The following is a 22,495-nucleotide window of genomic DNA, read 5'->3' as shown; positions in this document are numbered from 1 at the left end:
TGTTGGCTGGATCATATGTTGACTCTATTGTCTTTGAGCTTTTTAAGGAAACTTCATACTGTTTTCCATAGTGTTGTTGTCTACTAATTTAATGACAATGATAGCATCTGTTAATAATATCAGTAATTAACCCCAGTCTCCATCAATATCCTTTGTACATCTATATTCTCAGAAGTAACCTAAAATATACGTACTTTTGAGGTCTCCTATAAATCTTTGAATTGGGGTTATAGAAGATTTGAAAATTTATTATAATCATTCTAAAATGTTTGGGTTTAATGTGAATGATAGAATTACTAAACTATTCACTGTGGCCTTATGGATACCATTGTATTAAGTTCTGAGTAGTCTCTTTAATAAATGGTGTTGAGAAAGCTGGATATCCTTATGCAAATGAATGAGATATTAATAGGACCCTTATCTTATACTATACACAAAAATTAACTGGAAATGGATTAAGGACTTAAATGTAAGACCTAAAATCATATAACTTCCTAAGCTTAAGCAGTTTTGGTGCCCTGTTGAATGTCCTTATTTGATTATCCTTTAAGCCATCTCTTATCCCCATATTCATACGTTCATTCATATATCAGCATCTAGAAAATACTTAGTACATTTTGCTTAATGTATGGATGAGGAAATAATAACTTCACATACAAACTTAATTTTTTCTATGCTGTCCCATTTCTAAATGTTTTCCCTTTCTTAAATCATTCTATTTCTTAAGTAATATTTGAAGAAAATGAAACTCAAAAAATCTTGATCATATATACAGTTTTACTCATAGTTATGTTTTACAAACATTAGGGCTATAAATTGGGAACATACTAATGAGGTAGATAAAACCCACAGGACACGCTTTTAGTCCTGGGGAGATGATACTCCTGATTTAAGTCCATTAGGGACTGGTTAGATGCATACTATGTTTGTTGGGTTCATTTTAATACCTCACAGAAACAAAATATGATCAGGAACTGCTTTGTTTAATTCTATGTTTCATGAGTACACAGATTTATTAAGAAATTGATAATTGACTAAATTAGGGATACTGTATATAAATACTTATGATTTTCTTTAAAAAACATTAATGGAAATTCCTAAATACTTCTCTCAGTATTGTCTTTTGAAAAATATAAAATATTGCATATAAAATATATATGCTTATATATTATACATTTTATGTATATGTTTAATCATACATTATTTGGCAGAAATTTAAAGCCAAGTAAACTGTTTTTTTGTGGTATCTAAAATTAAAACAAAACTTACCCAAAAATTTTATCAAATTATTTCCTTTATGACTCTATGAAGCAAACTATAAAGATTGAGAATAAAATATTTCAACTAATAATTATCAAATTTATATGATTTAAATTTCAACTCCCATTCATGATAACACTGTAATTTTAATCACTCTATTTCTATTCTAAATCATAGAAATCCTAAGTTAATGTATAATAAATGTAAAATGAAATATAACGTAAATATATAAAATGAAAATATGGAAGTCAGCACTCCCAAGTGAGATTTTTGAGAATCAAAGCTAACACTAAAATAGAGAGCAGAGAGCAGAGCTGAAGCCGCGGCCTCCTGGACTCTTGATCTGGAAGCGGGTGGGAGTTGCCACAAGTTCTGCTCTGACAGGGAAACCATGAAAAAGTGTATAAAAGACTTCCATTCAAACCTTGAAAATGACTAGAGTCGGGCTCATGGATAGAAACTAGAGATCAAGTGTACAGTTCATAATCTCTCCCCAGCTTTAAAAAGAGAGCTTCATAAAGCTTATACTGAACTTTTCCCAGAGCTAAAGCTTTTATGAAACTATAGTCTAGGCAGGTGGGAAAAGAAATCACAAACCCTTAACCAGAGAGTGAGCCAGGCCACCTGCTATTTTGAACAACAGATTTTCTACATCCCCAAAATAAGCACACAAAATCATCCCAAACCAAAATTAAAGAACTATATTTTGGACAGGAGGCCACAAGGGAAGAGCTAACTGAAAAATAAAAAAAATGTTTAAAGAGATAAAGGTATTCAGAGAGATAGAGAGTAATGGAAGAAAAATGATCAAAGTACAATTTTGCACAAAGAAATCTGACAGTAAATAGTATAAAAAGATATCTAAGCATAAGACAGATGTAAAAAAGCAGAATATATATGCTTCCATATGAATTTCAAATATAAGATAAATCTGAATATACTTTCAACTGAGTGTTTTTAGTTTATTCAAAGATATATAAAGCAACAGAAATTCTTTCAAAAAGAAAAAAAAAACTGAAAAATATCAATTGACTATCATCAAAAACAATTAAATGTTCCAAATGTGAATGAAATACTGACAATTAAGATGCAGGAGAGAGGAAAGTGAAAGTCACTCAGTCGTGTCTGACTCATTGTGACACCTTGAAATGTAGCCTGCCAGGCTCCTCTGTCCATGGAATTCTCCAGGCCAGAGTACTGGACTGCATAGCCATTACCTTCTCCAGAGGATCTTCCCAGCCCAGGTACCAAACCCAGGTCTCCCACATTGCAGGTGAATTCTTCACCATCTAAGTAACCAGAGAAGCCACATGAGAGAGGAAGGTAAATGTTAAGCAAATAAAAGTCCAGTTAACAACTATGAATGGCTAGATTAAGGGGTTTTTTTTTTAATGTTTCATAAGAATTTCTATAAAAGAACACAGAAACTTGGTAACTTTGATCCTAAAACTGAGATACATTTCAGGTGCTAAAGTAAAAAAACAATAAATACGTACATAGATAAACGAAAGTAAGAGGAGATTATTCAGGGATTATATATATACGTAAATATATATATACACACACACACATATATATATATATATATACGTATATATATATATAAACTGCTGGGCAACCCACTCCAGTATTCTTGCCTGGAGAATTTTATGGACAGAGGAGCCTGGCAGGCTACAGTCCATGGGGTTACAAAGAGTCAGACACAACTGAGCAACTAACTTTCAGTGGAGGCAGAATACAGAATATATACAGGGGATGACAATTGTCTGGATAGCACTTTCTTTAATCAAAACTAAATGACATTTAAAAAAAATTCCAATATCTTGGTACCAATGTCTTTACATACATAAAGATGAGATTTGGAATACTAATTGCATTCCCCTTTCACCATGATTTAGTCTGTGAATTATGAAGAGGAAACAATAATAATATCCTTTACATGCTATTTAAAAAATTAATTTATGTACATTAAAAATTTATAGAATTGCTAACTTACAAATAGCTAAGAATAGAAGAGAAGCTAAAAGCAAAAGAAAAAAGGAAAGAGATAACCATTTGAATGCAGAGTTCCACAGAATAGCAAGGAAAGATAAGAAAGCCTTCCTCAGTGATCAATGCAAAGAAATAGAGGAAAACAATAGAATAGGAAAGACTAGAGATCTCTTCAAGAAAATTAGAGATACCAGGCAACATTTCATGCAAAGAAGGGCATAAGAAAGGACAGAAATGGTATGGACCTAACAGAAACAGAAGATATTAAGAAGAGGTGGAAAGAATACACAAAAGAACTGTACAAAAAAGATCTTCATGACCCAGAAAATCACGATGGTGTGATCACTGACCTAGAGCCAGACATCCTGGAATGCGATGTCAAATGGGCCTTAGAAAGCATCACTACGAACAAAGCTAGTGGAGGGGATGGAATTCCGGTTGAGCTATTTCAAATCCTAAAAGATGATGCTGTGAAAGTGCTGCATTCAATATGCCAGCAAATTTGGAAAACTCAGCAGTGGCCACAGGACTGGAAAAGGTCAGTTTTCATTCCAATCCCAAAGAAGGGCGATGCCAAAGAATGTTCAAACTACTTCACAATTGCACTCATCTCACACGCTAGTAAAGTAATGCTCAAAATTCTCCAAGGCAGGCTTTAAGAGCATGTGAACCATGAACTTCCAGATGTTTAAGCTGGTTTTAGAAAAGGCAGAGGAACCAGAGATCAAATTGCCAACATCTGCTGGATCATGGAAAAAGTGAGAGTTCCAGAAAAATATCTACATCTGCTTTATTGAATATGCCAAAACCTTTTACTCTGTGGATCACAACAAACTGTGGAAAATTCTTCAAGACATGGAAATACCAGACCACCTTACCTGCCTCCTGAGAAATCTGTATGCAGGTCAAGAAGAAACGTTTAAGACCAGACATGGAACAACAGACTGTTCCAGTCAGGAAAGGAGTACGTCACGGCTGTATATTGTCACCCTGCTTATTTAACTTATATGCAGAATACATCATGCGAAATGCAGAAGCACAGGCTGGAATCAAGATTGCTGGGAGAAATATCAATAACCTCAAATATGCAGATGACACCACCCTTATGGCAGAAAGTGAAGAAGACCTAAAGAGCCTCTTGATGAAAGTGAAAGAGGAGAGTGAAAAAGTTGGCTTAAAGCTCAACTTTCAGTAAACTAAGATCATGGCATCTAGTCCTATCACTTCATGGAAAATAGATGGAGAAACAATGGAAAGAGTGGCAGATTTTATTCTCTTGGGCTCCCAAATCACTGCAGATGGTTACTGCAGCCATGAAATTAAAAGACTCTTGCTCCTTGTAGGAAAAGCTATGACCAATCTAGACAGAATATTAAAAAGCAGAGTTATTACTTTGCCAACAAAGGTCTGTCTAGTCAAAGCTATGGTTTTTCCAGTAGTGATGTATAGATATGAGAATTGGTCTATAAAGAAAGCTGGGCGCTGAAGAATTGATGCTTTTGAACTGTGGTGTTGGAGAAGACTCTTGAGTGTCCCTTGGATTACAAGGAGATCCAACCAGTACATCCTCAAGGAAATCAGTCCTGAATAGTCATTAGAAGGACTGATGCTAAAGCTGAAACTCCAATACTTTGGCCACCTGATGCAAAGAACTGACTCACGGAAAAGACCCTGATGCTGGAAAAGATTGAGGGCAGGAGTAGAAGGGGACGACAGAGGATTGGATGGTTTGATGCCATCACTGACCCGATGGACATGAGTTTGAGCAAGCTCCAGGAGTTGGTGATGGACAAGAAACCCTTGCAGACTGCAGTTCATGGGGTCTCAAAGAGTCAGACACTATTGAGCGACTGAACTGAACTCGTAACTATTAAATATGTTTTCACTAAAAACAAACTAAAAACAAAATACAATGATAGTAAACATAAAAGTAATGAAAGAAAGTAATTTTCAGCCTAGAATATTGAATTGAATTAAATTATTACTAAGGGAAACATAAAGAGTCTTTGGGACACAGTTATTCACTCAAAGAAATACAGAATGATGTGGTTTCAAAAGAAAAATGCATACAAACAAAGGTGTAAGATACAATAAACAAACAACTAACCTCAGATATTGATAGGAAATGTTGGTGAATTTAGTTAATCAGTAATATAAAAGAAAAATATTAAATGCATGGCTAAATGGTATAAACTAAGAAGCTGAAGTTAAAAGTTTAGACAACTCTAATAAACATATTGGGTGATGGCAGACTAGAGATGTTGTTTAGTGAATACCGATGCTAAGGGCTAAGGACTTAATCTCATTCTGAGGGACTTATTCTGAAATCAATGCACTGAAAAGGTCAGACCTCATTATAGTTATAATTCAGTATTGATATTAAATATATATGGTCATTCAATAAAAGAGTTAAAATATGTGTTGTTTCCAAACCCACAGATTAAACTAAGATTGCATATAGAAAAACTTTAACATTAGAGTAAATACTTTCACAGGAAAAGATTAAAAAAACTAAGATAAAGGATGTTAAACATGAATATATTTGTAAGCTTTTAGAATAATACTCAATTATATTCAGAATGTTCAAAAATAATTTTGTAGAACTCTTAAGGCTATTTATATCTTTTGAGACATAGTCAAAACAAAATGAAAATAAAAGTTTGGAAAAAAAGTTTCATGAAATGTTAACGCAAAGAAAGTAGAATTTTCCACACCAATATTATAAAAATATAATTTAAGTAACGTATTAAAGAATTGATAGAATAGGTAATTAATGATAAAAGAAGCATTCCACCATAGTGTAAAAATAAATTTTATATACCTAAAACTAGACCTAAAAATATGTAATAAAAAAACCTTAGGTCTAAGGCCACAATCATAGTAGATATTTTATTATACTTCCATAAATATATAAATTGTTTAAGCAGTTATACAAAATTTTATAACTTAAATCTATTATACATATATAGAAAAGATATTCATTACAGTTTAAACTTTTAAAGGAGAAACCAAACTCATTTATTAAAATACATGCAAAAGGAAAATGCTAAGATATATGCCTTCAATCTTATGGAAGATAAAACAAAACACCAAACTAATTGTGTTCCTCATATTCAAAGGTGGGATCTCATTCATTTCCCTTAAACATGACCTAGTTGTAAGGACTTGGTAGACAATAGAATATTGTCAAGTGATGCTAGAGCATTACTAGCCTAGTCTTTCAGAACACGTCTGCCTACAATGCAGGAGACCCAGGTTCAATCCCTGGGTCAGAAAGATCCCCTGGAGAAGGGAATGACTACCCACTCCAGTATTCTTGCCTGGAGAATTCCACAGACAGAGGAACCTTGTGGGCTATAGTCCATGAGGTCAGAGTCAGATGGCTTTCACTTTTCAGAACACTAATAATTTCTACTAATAATTTCTTCTTCGTGGTCTTGAATTGCCATATAAGAAATTCAGCAACTCCAAGGATGCCATGCTCTGAAGAAGCCCACATCACATAATGGGCCATGTATAAAGGCTCCCAGTGGAGTTATAATTTTGTAACTATTCCCACCAAGGCCCTCAAATATGAATGTGATTAACCATCTTAGACTTCTGGTTGATTCCATCCATCAGCTGAATACCATCAAATGATGTCAGTTGGCACCACTTTGGAGCAGAAGAATTACTCAGTAGAATGGTCCTCAAATTCTTGATGTACAAAATTTTGAAATATAGCAAGGTACTTATTGGTTAATATTGTAGGCTATTTTATAATGCAGCAATAATTAGAACAAGCAGTGTTTTAAAAAGTTTTAATCAGATCAGACCATTCTTTTCTACATTTTCAAGAATCAATATTGGAAAATTGATTCATGTAGTCTATCACATTAAGAAATTGAATCAAGAAGAGATTTTTTTTTTCCACTTATGTAGAGTAAAGGAATCAATAAAACACATTGGGTCAATTTAGAGGTAGAACAAATTCATATTTAATCTAACATTTTAGTAAAATGGATTGAATGCAATCTTCTGTAGAAAAAAAATTTTAACTGTCAATGTCAATATTTTTCACAGTCCAGGGTTTTCAAAGTTTAGGTATCCAGGGACTCCTCCTCATAGTTCTCCCTTAAATCTCATCAAATGAAAAATAATAAATAAGTAAATGCAATTTCAGATTCTGCTTATGCTAAAGTGACTAAATTTGTTAAATGCTCTAATCATCCTAAGATAAACAGATGGCTTCTATTCAAGCAAAGCAAAGCAGTAATTATACACATCTGTATAATACCAATAAAATCTAATATATCCAGAAGCTATTGACTGCCATTTCAGACAACAGTCTCTGAGAATAACATTTGTAAAATCATTTAGTCATTTTTCATAAAAGCTATACTGACACCCACATAATTTTTATCATGCCAAACACAAGGGATGTCTTTGATTCATTCCTTCTTAAAAAAATGTGCTATTGACTGTCAGTGGGATATCAAGTTTGTTAATCTTACCATCTCTTTGCCATATTTTTTCTTTTGTATAACATTGGAAATTTGCTTCTGTTTGTAAAGAAAGCTCATGTTTACTTAGTTTTTTGAAGAAACTTCTATATCCCAATCATCAGGGGTATAATAAATATTACACCTCCAAAAATCATTCTAAAAATATTGGCTGCCAACAGAGCTGAATACTGTTCTTTGAGTTCTAAATGTTTCTTATGAATTTTCATACACAACCAGAAATGCCATCACCTCAAGTAGGGTGTTGTGGTTTCACGTGAAGGAACAGCAGCTCAGCCATCTGGAGAGTCACTTTAAAGGTTTTTATTGTCCAATTGGTTTCTCTAGTTCTATATGGCAGCCTGTAGACACCCACATTTTCTGTCTAGAAGTGCAAATGAATGCTTTTATTTCTGGCAGCTCATGTAAAATGCTGCTCTTCAGATAGCCAGACTGAAATGCTTCTGGTTACGAAAATAATTTCATTAGCCCAGTTAGAATGACATGCGTAAAATTGAGATTATACCCTGTAAAATCAATTCTCATTACTAACCTTAATGAGGCCAATATGTTTTTCTATATTCAAAGTGTTGAAGAGTTTAGCCTAATTTTAGGAACAAATGAAAATACAGATTTGTGAATGTTTGTGGAGACTCTGCTGCTATTTTTTTTTAATAAAGATATTTCTAACTTTCTAATCTTTAAGGGAAATTTATGATGACTGTTAACATTCTTCAAAAAATGTAACATTCATTTCAGTTATTTCTGCCTTCCAAATTCCATTTTGCACATCAATTAAATCTGTATTGATCATTGTGAGTTAATTGGCATATACTCAAATAAATTTGCATTGTCTAAACTGAAAAGCTAAAGTTTTACCTATGTCAGCAAAGATGGTAAAAACAGAGCCTTTATTATTACTATTTTTTAGAGCCAGGAACCTGATGAGCTTTATTTTTTATTTTTATTGGAGTTTAGTTGCTTTACGATGTTGTGTTAGTTTCTGCTGTACAACAAAGAGAACTGGCTGTATTGTTTACATATATCCCCCCTGTCTTGGATTTCCTTCCTATTTAAGTCACTACAGAACATTGAGGAGAGTTCCCTGTTCTACACAGTAGATTCTCCTTAGTTATCTATTTTATACATAGCATCAATAGTGGATGTATGTCAATCCCAATCTCCCAGTTCATCCCACCCCTCTTCTTTCCCTTTGACACCCATATTTTTATTCTCTATGTTTGTCTCCACTTCTGCTTTGCAAATAGAATTGTATATAATATTTTTCTAGATTAAACATACATGCTTTAATATATTTGTTTTTCTGACTTCACTCCGTATGACAGTCTCTAGGTCCATCCACGTCTCTGCAAATGGCACATTTTGTTCTTTTTATGGCTGAATAATATTCCATTATATATATGTACCACATCTTCTCTTCATTTCTCTGTTGATGGACACTTACCCACTTAGGCCAATGGAATTCAACAAGTATTGATTACCATTTATTTTATATAGCATTTTTAAAGTTACTGATAGACTTATTGGTAGATGGTACAGGTTAGAAAATATATAATCCATTTCTTCTTAACAAATTACAATTCCTTTAAAAGTCTTATAGATAAGCAGATATCAGTTAAAATAATACAAGGAGCTCAAATATGTAGAATGTAAAGTAAAGGTAACAAGAATTCAGAAAATAAAGGATTAGTGGGTGGTTGAATGGATAAATGTTAACTAAATAACTTAAAAGATGAATAGGATATGAATGGGATTTGGGTTAGTTATTACATGAGTAAGTGATATGGTTGTGAGTATTGGCTACTGGTATAAAGCATATAGTGATGAATTTGACATTTTATGAGTGATAAATAGTTAAAATGCTCAGGTGGGGATAGGAGTGATTATGAAATGACAGGGATTGAAACTATATTGACATTTAGGAGATAGGGAAATTTGAATAAAATATATAATTGCTAAAGTGTATAGATGATTGACAAAATATGACATCTGAAGGATGAAACAGATTAATGTTATACAGAGATTGCAACTTTATACTTATAAATGTAGTTCCCTAAAGTTATAATGAATATATATCGTACAATATATTCTTTAATTTGTTCTTTGTAATGAGTATTTGTTCTGGAAAGCAAGAACATCTTTGCAGATTTTTTTTTCAAGTTAAACATCATAACCATGGTCATCTAATTCCTACATAAAATAACTGAAAGTCAAAAATAAAATGCATTATCATTTGGGAAAAATGATTCCAGTTTAAAGTCTTTGAGAACATCTTTCACATGTGGAACATATCATCTCACCTTTGCCATTAATTTGGTTCATTAGGTTCTCCCATGCAGACAGTAGGGTATCATGTAAAGACACAAAACACACAATAAATCACTACCCAGTTAATCCTTTCTGCAACATGCTGACAGGTGATAATCCAATAGTAAAAAACCTGTAAATTTATAATATAGCACATTTAATTTTGAAAAATCTAATTGTGAGAAAATGCTCCTTTAAAGTGATGGCATATCTGATTCCATAGTGTTATCGCTCTTTGGTTGATGGTACAGCATATGAATAGATTGAATTCCTCTGGCACAAGTTTACTCAAAAAATGCATAATGATACTATGGTTATGTGTGTGTGCTTTTTTTTTTTTAAAGAGAATCCTCTTGTGGAGACGCATAATGAAATACACATGGATTAAATTATAGTCTTGGATTTGCTTCAAAATATTTAAGAACAAGAGGACTGGATGAGGGTTGAAGAAATACATTTGGCAGTAAGATTGTGGTTACAGCAGAGTAATGAGTACGTGGGGATTCACTATACAAGTTTTTCTGCTTATACATAGATTGTATAATAAAAAAAATAAACAGGCAAAATGATATATCACCATTTTCCCATCTCAGCTTCATATTTTCCTTAGGCTTCAATACTAGAGGGAATGCCAAATTACCTTCATATGAAATATCTTTGGAATGCAGAAATGTTATTGACTGAATATTATGAGAAGTTTACCTGCTTCATCAAACCTAATTGCTCATACAAGGAAACTATTTCTTTTTAAATACTGACTGAGCTCCCCCCAAAATAAATAAAGGAAGTCCTCTGCAGACAAAAATGAAATGAAAATTACTGTTAAGTGTGAGCAAGTCCTTATCTACCCTGAGGACATTCACTGATTCTAAAACTGCAAATCATAGATTTTTATATTCCTGTGGGGATGATATGAAATGAATCCCACCTTATCAAAGGAGAAGTGGGAAGCAAGACTTTTCCATGGAGCCAGAACCTTGTAGAGCCTCACTACCTGTGAAAAAGGAAAAATAAGGAAAAAAAAAAAAAAGTCATTCTTATACTAAGCCAATATGTTAAGTTCTAAGTAGGAGAAAATCATTCTGCCTTGTGGTTGGTAAATTTATGCTCTCAAATCATGTATTTGCTCTATACATTTGAATTTCTACTACATGCTTTATCCAACATATTCTGATATGAGATATAAATTTAAAGTGATCCTTGATTGGTAGAACTTAAGAGTGCTCTCTGAAACAAATACTAATGCTACCTAGAATAATTCACCTTAAATCCAGGCATCTTGAAAGTTCTAGAGACAAAATTAAACCCTAGGATTTTCAGATATAAAAATTATTGAATGCTTAGTTATAAACTACTTATATTTAAAATATAAACAAAAAAAAAATAAAAGCATTATCCAGAAATAAAATAAGTATGCTTGTCTATAATATGAGTTTCTAAATGGGGGAGAAAAATAAATCTTTCTTACATAATCATGCCAAATAATACGTTTGTTCTCCCCTTTACATGGAACCTAATTCCAAGCCCCTCTTCCTCCTTGAGGATGGGCTAAATTAATGACATACTTTCAGTAAAAGAGTGGAGAGTGGAAAAAGATTAGCAAACTTGCAGTGGACAAACTTGGTAAATGCTACCTTAGTTAAGTGACTAAGGTGTATACGAATATTGTGTGATATCATTTACATCCATTATGGGTAAGAAGAACAAGCTATCTCTTTCCAAAAATCTATACTTCAGTATAATCATGAGAAAAACAATAGAAAACTAAGTATTGAGAAATATTTTACAGGTACCCAGTCAGTATTCGTCAGCCTGAGGAACTTTCATAGACCAGGGGAGAGTCAGGAAATATGAGAAATGTAAGATGATACTCTGGATTAGATCTTGAAGCAAGAAGAGTGTACTAATGGAAAAATTGGCAAAATCCAGAAAAATGTATAATACAGTAATGTATCAATGTCAGTTTGTCAAAATACCATTTAAAATATTAACAATTGCTTGATAGAGTAAGGGCTAAGTGGAGAAATACCAATAACCTCTAATATGCAGATGACACCACCCTTATGGCAGAAAGCGAAGAAGAACTAAAGAGCCTCTTGAAAGTGAGAGAGGAGAAGAAAATGTTGGCTTAAAGCTCAACATTCAGAAAACTAAGATCATGGCATCCAGTGCCATCAATTCATGGCAAATAAGGGGAAACAATGGAAACAGTGACAGCCTTTATTTTTGGGGGGATCCAAAATCACTGCAGATGGTGACTGCAGCCATGGAATTAAAAGACACTTGCTCCTTGGAAGAAAAGCTATGACCAACCTTGACAGAATATTAAAAAGCAGAGACATTACTTTGCTGACAAAGGCCCATCTAGTCAAGGCTATGGTTTTTCCAGTAGTCATGTAGACAGCATATTAAAAAGCAGAGACATTACTTTGCCAACAAAGGCCTGTCTAGTCAAGGCTATGTTTTTTCCAGTGGTCATGTACGGATGTGAGAGTTGGACTATAAAGAAAGCTGAGCACTGAAGAATTGATGCTTTTGAACTGTGGTGTTGGAGAAGACTCTTGAATGTCCCTTGGACTGCAAGGAGATCCAACCAGTCCATCCTAAAGGAAATCAGTCCTGAATATTCATTAGAAGGACTGATGCTGAAGCTGAAACTCCAATAATTTGGCCACCTGATGAAAGAATGGACTCACTGGAAAAGACCCTGAAAGAATGGACTCACTGGAAAAGACCCTGATCCTGGAAAAGAATGAAGACAGGAGGAGAAAGGACAACAGAGGATGAGATGGTTGGATGGCATCACCAACTTGATGGACATGAGTTTGAGTAGGCTCCGGGAGTTGGTGATGTACAGGGAAGCCTGGAGTGCTGCAGTCCATGGGGTTGCAAAGAGTCTGACACAACTGAGTGAGTGAACTGAACTGGGAACTCTGTTTCACCTTTGAAACTTTTCTGTAAATCTAAGTTCATTTAACAATAAAAAATTTGTTTTAAAAAAACTGAATCCTGATAACATGTTAAAATGGCAAAAGTTTAATACATAATAAACATAAATAACTACATTATGAAACTAAGAAAAAGAACTCAGTTGGAAGGGACAAAAGTTACAAGCAGTAATACACAGAAAGTGATATATCAAAGATTTATAGAACAAATTTAAGGTATTCAACCTCATTAATAATCATAGAATTGCAAACTCAGCTATATTTCCATGCCTATCATAATGACCAAAAGCACAGTATCAAGGGTTGGTGAGAATGTGGAGCAGTATTCATATTCATCTGTGGTCAGAGTACCAAGTATAAAGATAAGTTAGGAGATTACTGGACAATTAATTGCTAGTAATGTAAAAATTAGAAAAAAAATGCTTGCAAAAATTTTTAAATATGTATAATCTATGTACCAGTTATTCTGTTCCTGGTGTGTATACTAGATAAAATCAAGAGTACACAGGATACATGTATGGGAGTATTCATAGCATCACTTGAAATAGAAAAAAAAGTGGGAGGAACGGTCTCTCTATATATTGACAGGATAATAATTCACATTCATGTGTATTCATATAATGAGACACTGCACAGAAGCAAATATGAATGAAATTGCACAACATATTAATGCTGGTGAACTTTACAAATAATTTTTCTTGGAGAAAGTAAGTTGCAGAGGACATATAAGTTCAACTTCTCTAAAGTTTTAAAACATACAAAGTAATGTCACAGTATCCTTGTAACTCACAAAGTTGCAGAAAATGAACCAGAATAATACATAGAAAACGCAGGATATAATAAGCTTCTCTGAAGAGAATAAAGGAAGTATATTGGGGAGGAAAATTCAATAGGATTGATAATGTTAAGCTAGTTGATGGATATACAGGCATATGTTGTTTTATTTCTTAACATTTTGCACATGCGTTTCCCTGATAGCTCAGTTGGTAAAGAGTCTGCCAGCAATGTGGGAGACCTGGGTTCGATCCCTGGGTTGGGAAGATCCCCTGGAGAAGGGAAAGGCTACCCACTCCAGTATTCTGGCCTGGAGAATTCCATGGACAGTCCATGTGGTCTCAAAGAGTTGGACACGTCTGAGCGACTTTCACTTTTCAATGTTTTATAACTATATTTTAATTGTATATATTAGATTTATCAATCTAGCTGCTTCTCTCTTAACAGGATTTTGTTTAATATATTTCTTAAAACATTTTACAAGAACCTCTTATTACCATACTGGTTTTAAAAGCATAAAATCTGGTATATTAATTTATCTGTATACATTGATTAAAGTTATTGAAAGTGCAATAGTCTTTCCTTTCATATTGTGTGTTACTATCTTATCTTGTCATCAAAAAATCTTTAAACCTTTTCCTTGTTTGTTGGTGAGGATTACTATCACTATTGCTTTTATTGTTGATTTGAATACATGCTAGAAATAAAACTAAAATAAACATGGACCTTGAGGAGTAAAGAACAATTATCTGCTTAGTGCTATGTCCCCTGGGAATTGCCAGGGGTTGTCCCTCAACAGTCCTTTCATTATCCTACTTGTTTGTTCACGAATTTATTGTGGTTCAAGATATGACCTTCATATTCGTAGGGTCAGTAAACTGTATAATTACATTCAGAATGGATTCATCATTCACTTGTGACATAATTTAATCAAGCTCTTAAAACTGATCTATAAAGCCAGAACCACAGTTTGCCTATTCAAAATAAAATTAGAACTCTTAAATTGAAAGAAGGGATTGAAGGGATCAAGGACTCAGTATTAGCAGCGTATCTGCTCCTCCTAGACAGACCCATGATGGAAAACAATAGCAGAATCAGAAAGTTGTTTTAAGAGCATTTTATAAGGATAAGCACAGTTAGATGAGTCAGATATTTACTGGTATCAAGATAACAATAGTTAATATGTTCATCCAAAACATTGATAATTATCACCTTGCTGATGGAACATGAATATTCAAAACCCATTGACTAGATTCTTTCTCCCCTGACCAGGGTAAGAATGACAACCACCAATGTTTGCCTCTGGGACTAAAATTTTTCTTACAATCTCATGGTAGGTATTTCATATTTTTGATTGACAAATTCTTTTTAGACACAAGATAATGCATTCAGCCAAATTACAAGTAGGTCTTCATGAAGCTTAGGACATTGTCTGTCTTTGAGGTGATTTTGTATAAATCTGCTTTGATACATTGTGTTGATTTTCAGATGTAACTCTCATAGGACATCTGATATCCTTTGTTTTATTTGCATCTGATGTCTGTCATCCAACATAATAGCTATCACTTCAAGTTTTGTGTTGTCTGCAATTTTAATCATCCAAGCCATTGATAAAAATGTGGAACAGAGCAGGGGCAAAAACCTCTGTTGCATGCTACCAGAATCTATCTTCTCTCTTGACAGATTTTTCAGTCATTATAGATTTTTTTGAACATGATCAACCATTGACAATTCTGCCCAAATGCCCTGCCTTCCAACAAAATGACTTCTTGTTCCTAAGGACATTACGTGGGAGCTTGTGAAATACCTTCACCAGGCAGATGTACTGCATCTACTAAGTTACTCAAACTGATAATTGTTCAGTAAACTTCCATGAAAGAATATATAGTTGATCTCAAGTGATCTAGTCTTTGTGTCCACATAGCAAGCAGAAACCTGGGCATTATTTGAGACTCCATGGTCTCTCCTCTTTTCTGATTTTCACTCTGCTGCCAAATCTGGGTTTCAGCCATTCCATCCACTTCTGCTGTCTACATTTGTGCATATCACCATCTACTCTGTTTTCATAAAAATCTGTCAAACAGATGTTGTGGACTGATTGTGTTCCCTCAAAATTCACAGGCTGAAGCCACTATCCTCGGTGTCAGTATATTTGAAGACAACAGGGCCTTTAAGGAGGTTAAATTTGAATGAGGCCTTCAGGGCCCATCCCTAATCCTAATCCCACAGGACTGATATCACTGTAAGAGGTAGAGACACTTGGAGAATATTTCATATGCACAGAAAAAAGGCCATGTGAGGATAAAGCAAGAATGCAGCCATATGCTAGCCAAGAAGAAAGATCTCAAGAGAAACCCAACCTGCGCATACCCTGATCTTGGACTTCCCAGCCACCAGATTTTTGTGAAAATAAAAGCTAGTTGTTTTAGCTGTCTGCATGTACTATTTTTTATGGCAGCTCTGAAAGTGAAAGTGAAAGTCAATAAGTCTTGTCTGACTCTTTGCAACCAGGCCAGAATAATGGAGTGGACAGCCTTTTCCTTCTCCAGGGATCTTCCCAGTCCAGGAATCAAACCCAGGTCTCCAGCATTGCAGGCAGATTCTGTACAAGGGGAGCCACAAGGGAAGCCTCAATGGCAGCTCTAGTTCACTAGGATAATAGGAATCTTATATTTAGACTAACTTATATAAAGCTATCACCTGTAAAAATCATATCTTCTTGGTAAATTAATAATCACCCATTAACTCAGGGTTTTTCTTTCCGCAAAATACTTGTTTTTGTCAATGGCATATTTTCATACTTATCCTAAATAGTGTATCTTGTTTTCTATTTTTGATCAAGACCGGTTAGGTATATTATCATCAGTGTGCTCTTTGAATGCCCGCTAATTTTAGATAAATGTCTTGTTTCTTCTTCATTAAAAAGAATTCTTTGTATTGATATATAATAATTACTTTTTAAATTGCATAAATCACCTCAAATTACAAATCCCTTCATAATTATTCAAGCAAAAATAATATCCTCCTCTATTAAATGGTGATATTATTTTATTGCTCTTGTAATCATGACAACCTTAAATATAATTATTATAGTATATTTATTTTAAGTGTTCTTCTTTCCTGCCTTACTAGATTATAAATTCCTTGAGCACAGAGAGCTGACCTTACTTATTTTTCTTTTTCTTTCAGTGATTATCATAATTTTTTTACCTGACAGAAAAATCACTGTGTTAAATTGAATAAATTTAAATCTATTTTGTGTTTTTATTAAGCCATGCTATTAGTTAATATTTTCTAATAATGTTAAGTAGTGTTTTCTATTTTTTATTCCATTTTCACTGAGATATAATAGGTATATACCACTGCAGAAGTTAGAAGTGCAGCATAATGTTTTGATATACATACATCAAGAAAGGATTACCATAAGGTTAGTGAATAACCATCATCTTATAAATATACAAAATTAAGGAAATAGAAAAATTTTTTGCTCTGAAAAACACTTAAAATTTACCCTCTTAACTTTCATATATAACCTACAACAGTGTTAATTATATTTATCATATTGAACGTTGTATCCCTAGTATTGTTTTTAATCTTTTAATTGGAAGTTCTTATGCTTTGACTACCTTCATTCATTCCCTTTCCCCAGCCCCTGCCTCTGGTAACTACAAATCTGATTAATTTTCTTTGAGTTTGTTTGTATTTGAAGTATAATTGACCTACAACACTATGTTAGTTCTTGGTACACAAGCTAGTGATTCAGTATTTGTGTACATTTCAAAATGACCCTATAGTAAGTCTAGTTACCATCTGTCATTATACAAAGATACTATATAATTATTAACTATATTCCCCACACTGAACTTTTCACACCTGTGACTCATAGATTTTGTAACTGATAATTTATACTTCTTTGTCTCCCTCACTTCTTTCTTTCCTTCTCCCACTCTCTACCCCTCTGGCAACTACCTGCTCATTCTCTGTATCTATGACTTTATTTCTGATTTGTTGTGCCTACTCATTTCTTTTATTTTTAGATTGCACTCATAAGTGATATCATACAGTCTTTGTCTTTCTCTGACTGATTTCACCTAGCGTATTACACTCTAGATCCATCTATGTTGTCACAAATGGCACTATGTCATTCTCTTTCATGACTAGATAATAGTCCATTGTGTATGTATACTACATCTTCTTTATCCATTTATCTATTGATGGACAGTTAGGATATTTCCATATGTCGGCTATTGTGAGTAATGCTGCAATGAAGATGGGCTGCATATTTCTGCTCTAGTTAGTTTTTTTTTTTTTTTTTGCTTTCTTTGGATAAATACCCTGCAGTGGAATTTCTGGATCCTATGGTAGTTCTTTTTTTAATTTTTTGAGGATCTCCATAGTGTTTTCCATCATGACTTCCCTCTAAAAGTGTACAAGGGTTCCCTTTTCTCCACACCCTCACCAATTTGTTGTCTTTGGGATAATAGCCAATCCAACAGATGTGAAGTGATATATCAGTGTGGTGTTGACTTGCATTTCCCTGATGATTAGTGATGTTGAGCATCTTTTCATATGTCTGTTGGCATTGGTATGTTATCTTTGGAAAAAAATGTCTGTTCTGTCCCTCTACCAGTTTTTTAATCAAATCATGTGTTTTTGTTTTTTTCGATGTTGAGTTGCATAAGTTCTATGCATATTTTGGATATTAACCCCTTATCAGATATATAGTTTATGAATATCTTCTCCCATTCAGTAGGCAGCCTTTTTATTGATAGTTTCCTTAGCTGTGCAGAAGTTTTTCTAGCTTGGTATAGTCCCATTTGTTTATTTTTGCTTTTGTTTTCCTTGCCTGAGGAGACACATCAAAAAACATTTTTTCTAAAATGAATATTAAAAAGTGAACGGCCTATGTTTTATTCTAGAAGTTTTATGGTGTCAGGTTTTCTAAAATTTCTGCTAACTTAAAAATATAGCAGTTATAGAGATGGAAATAATTTTCTATGGCAAGAAAATCTTTGGTGAATAAAGTGAGCATAGTAAATTCAAGTAAAATAGTACATCGTATACAGTGGAATTGTCAAGTTAGTAAAAGGAATAATTGTGGCAGGAAAATATTTTGAAATATTAATCACAGTTTTCTCCTGTAGCTTCTCATACCCTGTGTCAATCCCACATTCATTCATCTGTTTCCCGTTTACTAATTAATGATCATTTCTTTATTGTTTCCTATAGTCTAATTCTTTGGGGGATACCTTGTTGTTTTTTTGACTTCTTGACTCAGTCAGCTATCATTAAACTTTTATTCAAAGACTGTAATCTCTCGTGAGCCAAAATGTACAAGAGTTCAGTACAACAGTAACACTGGAGATGCAAGAACAACCAAAGACCAGAAGATCAGAAGGCATTAAATCAGAATGAGCTGGAGCCACTTTTTTCTTTTTAATTTATCTTTTTTAATTGAAGGATAATTGCTTTACAGAATTTTGCTATTTTCTGTCAAACTTCAACATGAATCAGCCATAGGTATACATGTATCCCCTCCCTTTTGAACCTCCCTCCCACCTCCCTCCCCATCCCACCCCTCTAGGTTGATACAGAGCTCTTGATTGAGTTTCCAGTCATACTGCAAATTCCCATTGGCTATCTATTTTACATACGGTAATGTAAGTTTCCATGTTACTCTTTCGATACATCTCACCCTCTCCTCCCCTCTCCCCATGTCCATAAGTCTGTTCTCTATGTCTGTTTCTCCATTGTGTGTTAGTCACTCAGTCGTGTCCGACTCTTTGTGACCCCATGGACTGTAGCCACCAGGCTCCTTTGTCCATGGGATTCTCCAGGGAAGAATACTGGAGTGGGTTGCCATTTCCTTCTCCATGTTTCTCCGTTGCTGCCCTGTAAATAAATTCTTCAGTACCATGGATCCATTTTTAATACCAATGTCACAGCAACATAAAATACAACTGCTTGATGTATATAAGCAGGGTATATTCTGGATAATTCATGGTAGCAATAGTAGATTTCCTGTTGTGAGGAGTACGTAGTTAGCAAATAATTACTAAAGTAGAAGAGAACCAGCCATATTTACTTACAACGAATTCAAGGGAATCAGATCATACTAGTTGATTATGTACTAACAGGAATATGTGGCATTACTTTAGCCAGATAGTTGGGGTGTCTGATTAAAAATTTTAGAAGCAATAAAAACTAGCATTTCATTCACTGTCACTTGTAAATGAAAAATCTCTTTATTCTTTATAATAGGTGCATAAAAATAAGAGATACAATGATGTAACAGGCAACTTTTAAAATTTTAAACCAACAGAATATACCAAACAAATTTCCATCATTCTGTTAAAGTACATACCCTAATTTTTCTCATTCCCTACAATGGTTATTTATGTATGTATTTGATTTAATAAAATTATATTTAGAACATAGATAAAATTATACATGTTTTCCTTTGAAGTAAGAGGATAAAATGTTTCACATGTTATGACATCATAATAGAGAGATTTTTGAAGACTTGGTGCTTAAGAAAAGTTACAGTGATAATAATAATTAAAAAAAAAAGAAAAATGAGTTGTAGACAAGGCATTTCCAATGATCAAAACAAGTTTAAATGAAATAATTCCAAGCAAAGATGATCAGTTTAAGATGGAAGTGCCAATGTCAGGTGATGATAATACTAATCATCCAAATTGGATACTAATCATCCAAGTTGGAAATACCTAGTAAAAAAATGTAGAGCAATTAATCTAGACAATTTCTCAAATACAAATTTTCTTTGTCAGGAAGGGGTTATATGTATACCTATGGCTGATTCATGTTGAGGTTTGACAGAAAACAGCAAAATTCTATAAAGCAATTATCCTTCAGTAAAAAATAAATTAATTTAAAAAATAAGGTTTACATCACAAATAGTATACTTACTTTCAGTTTTTTGGAGTCTAACTCAATGTACCTCCCAGGTGACGCTAGTGATGAAGAACCTGCCTGCCTATGCAGGAGATGTAAGAGACATGGATTTGATCCCTGGGTGGGGAAGATCCCCTAGAAGAGGGCATGGCAACCCACTCCAGTATTCTTGCCTGGAGAATCCCACAGACAGAAGAGCCTGGTGGGCCACAGTTCATAGGGTCGCAAAGAGTCTGATACGACTAAAGCAACAGCACCATGCACAATCTTATTTGTTATTTGTACATGTTATTTGTATATATGATTATCATTATTTCCTACATATAGGAAATATGCATTCTGAAATTTTTAATCAAGACTGCCAGCAATGACAGTATAGTTTAAATGATACCTTTCTGTATTTGGACCCCTGAAAAATTAATTATGCATTTATTCAGTTATGAATTTACATTGAGAACATAATTAAGACTCTTTGCAATCCCATGGACTGTAACTTGCCAGGCTCCTCTGTCCATGGAATTCTGCAGGCAAAAATAGTGGAGTGGATAGCCTATCCTTTCTCCAGGGGATCTTCCCAACCCAGGGATAGAACCCAAGTCTTCTGCATTGCAGGTGGATTCTTTACTGTCTGAGCCACCAGGGAAACCCATACACACACACACACACACATATATATATATATACACACACATATATATATACATGTATATATATACAGAATAGGCATAAACTTTACTTGAATATAACTCAGGTCAGTGTATCAGATAATACATAAAATTGCAGCCAGTCATCAAAGAACAGATATTATACTAGATTTAATTCAGGATTCTGTATTACATTATAACTTTGGTTTCTTAATTCATCAGACATTAACTATAAGAAGTGTGTTTAAGTGTTTCAGGACTGCCAGATACTGTTCAGAGTTTAAAGAAAAAAAGTAACTTGTTGAGATATCTGACAGCACACAACACTGATTTTGAGGAGTTGGGCAGTTCTAAACAATAACATTGACACAAAATTTAAACTAGGTAATCCTGAGGTTTGTTACCAAATCCAGTTTAAATGGGGTGATTCAAACAGAAGAGAACACTGGACATAGAGGAGACCAAAGAACCTATGTGTTTGTGTGTATTTTAAATTCCAAGTCTGAAAGCTAAAAGAGAATTCAAATAACATCTAGTGAAAATTACTGTAATTTAAATATTGATGCTTTTTTTTTTTTTGACTTACCAAAGGTTTCAAAATGCGAGCAGTCCACTTTGATACCTTAGAATAAGGTGTTCTTTCATGCTACTTCACTTCTGCTCAGGCTTAACCCTAACGTGGTTCATCATTTTCATGACAGATGTACTCACAGTTCATTAATAATCAGCTTTAAAACATAAATTTTCTCAACTCCGTGCAAGTGTTATTTATTAAATATGCTAAATTGAAATCATCCCACTCCAAGAAGGATGTCTAATACAAGAAATCTTCTGTTTTACCTCTTAAAGTGTAAAGATCCCTGTATAGCCTAAACAACACAAGACACTTGCTTATATCCTGATACTATATTCAGAGAAAGCTTCTTTTGTCTTATTTGCATGTTGGGTGATTTGGCCTGTATTGAAAAACAGTTCGGAAAATCTCAGATGAGGATAATGTCTGTTGACGATAACTGATGCTGGCTTCCATGGAAATGCTAATTTGGTAGCAGTCACTGTCAATCAGGGGCCCTGAGTTATTGTTCCAGCATTTCTAGATTCAGTGCGTGATGGCTGACAAAAGTCCCCGCTACAGTAGTTAGGCTGTTTTAAA

General features: G+C 33.9%; 1 long non-coding RNA gene across 1 annotated transcript in view; it reads left to right on the top strand.

The window, feature by feature from the left end:
• Positions 1-22,495, top strand: part of LOC145529436 (uncharacterized) — a 294,204-nt gene that overhangs the window by 267,100 nt on the left and 4,609 nt on the right. Inside the window, exons 13-14 of the long non-coding RNA XR_014071225.1 lie at positions 15,056-15,116; positions 17,095-17,210. This is a non-coding gene — a long non-coding RNA (uncharacterized LOC145529436). The remainder of the gene's footprint in view (positions 1-15,055; positions 15,117-17,094; positions 17,211-22,495) is intronic.

This window comes from Giraffa tippelskirchi, chromosome 12, assembly GCF_054371585.1.
Source record: "Giraffa tippelskirchi isolate mGirTip1 chromosome 12, T2T-mGirTip1v1.2.pri, whole genome shotgun sequence".
Classification (NCBI taxonomy): domain Eukaryota; kingdom Metazoa; phylum Chordata; class Mammalia; order Artiodactyla; family Giraffidae; genus Giraffa; species Giraffa tippelskirchi.
The sequence above is the reverse complement of the archived record's forward strand: the minus strand, read 5'-3'. Positions and strand labels throughout refer to the sequence as shown.